Here is a 1,746-nt window from a genome sequence, read left to right on the forward strand (position 1 = left end):
AACATGCTATAGAATTAGGCTGTCTGCTGCTATACATGTTCACACGGCTGTAACAATACTTACCAACATTCAAAATACAGCTTACAACTCTTAATTCAAAGCCTTTTATAGAATTAGTCCCCCTCATCCCAAGATTTCCATTACAATGGAAATGCAGGAGTGGAGCAGCCTGCTCAGGGCCTACACTGGTGAAGGAAATGCTCAGATGTTATTTGACAAAAATGATCAACAAGTTTGAGCAAAAAGGAAGCTGCTATAACAAGAAACCAAACAAAAATGTGGCTTAAAAAAATAAAGACATTTAATCTGCTCTCACGTAACAGTTCAATATTCCATTTGGTCATTCAGGGATCCAAGTTCCCTCCATCTTGTGACTCTGAAAAAAAAAAAAAAAATCAAGGCTACATTGCTATCGCTACTACTTTTGGGAAGGGATAAAAGTGCATGGAGGAGGTACCGTAACTGTCGTCAGGTTCCTAACACGGAATTAGCAGCATTTCCAATCAAATTTCGTAGGACTTAATTGCTTCATACACCTAAAACTACAAGGAAAACAGCAAATATAGTCCCAGTTAGGCAGGCATGTTATTCAATGTCAACCCCAATTACCATGGAAAAAATGGTGAGAATAGATTGTGGTAACTACCTCAGCTACTGGTCCGCCCCTACCCCCACCCCGCAGCTTTTTTCCACTGAATTGGGTAACATTAGTGCTCTCCAGAGAACTGGCAGGAAGGAGGTGACAAATGCACTATGCATAACCCACAATCCTTGACCTGGCAAGCAGAGAGTGGCTGTTACTCTCAGGAACCATACAAGCCAGCCTGAGCAGTGTTACAGCTATAAAGCCACTGGGGTGGTTGGCTGCCTGTAGCACTGAATATTGTCTAGAATGAATACTTCAGAGATGATCAGGTCACTGTCTCCAAAACTGTTGCCAAAGAACTGTCAGAGACTTCCCTGGGGCTCAAGACCCATTACAGGAAACTCTGACGTGACACTGAAACCAGTGTATATTTTGGCAGTAGAGCAGAGTCCTTCCTTAAGGAGATCTGACCTCCCCTTCAGGAGGTTCTAGATCTGTGAAGTTGCTAAGGGCTATGAAAAATCCGCATTTTTGGTAAGAATACTACATAGGTAATGTTTCCAAATTCCATTCTTAAGTAGGAGAGAGGGTAAAGATAAAAGCATTCAATATCCTTCCCATTCAGCTCTCAACTTACCTTTTCCCACCTTCATCCCCTGTCATCTTCAGCACACAGCTTCAGGACACAGGACACGTTTCCCTCCTCCTGGACCTCTAATAAATGCTTCCCCTCTCTGCCTGAATAAGTCATATTCCCCAAAGACCCAGGGGTCAAATATAATTTCCTTTGTGAAGCCACCTTTAACAAATATGAGTATCTGCTACGTTCCAAACTATGTTAAGAACTGGGGTGCCTATATATACCAAGGTTTTCCTATGCATATGCACCTATGGTAAAGGTTAATTTATAAATTAGGCACATTAAGAGATTAAGAATAAAATAGAACAATTATAAGAATGTAATGAAAGTTACATGACTGTGGTCTATTTCTTATTGTACTGTACCCTTCCTCTGATGATGGGATGCGAGATGGTAAAATGCCTGCATGGTGAAATGAAGTGAGGTAGGTGACACAGGCATTGTGACACACCATGAGGCTACTACTGACGTTCTTTTTTTTAGACAGGGTCTGGCTCTGTCACCCAAGCTGGAATGCCGT

This window comes from Cebus imitator, unplaced genomic scaffold (assembly GCF_001604975.1).
Source record: "Cebus imitator isolate Cc_AM_T3 unplaced genomic scaffold, Cebus_imitator-1.0 Scaffold2, whole genome shotgun sequence".
NCBI classification, from domain to species: Eukaryota; Metazoa; Chordata; class Mammalia; order Primates; family Cebidae; genus Cebus; species Cebus imitator.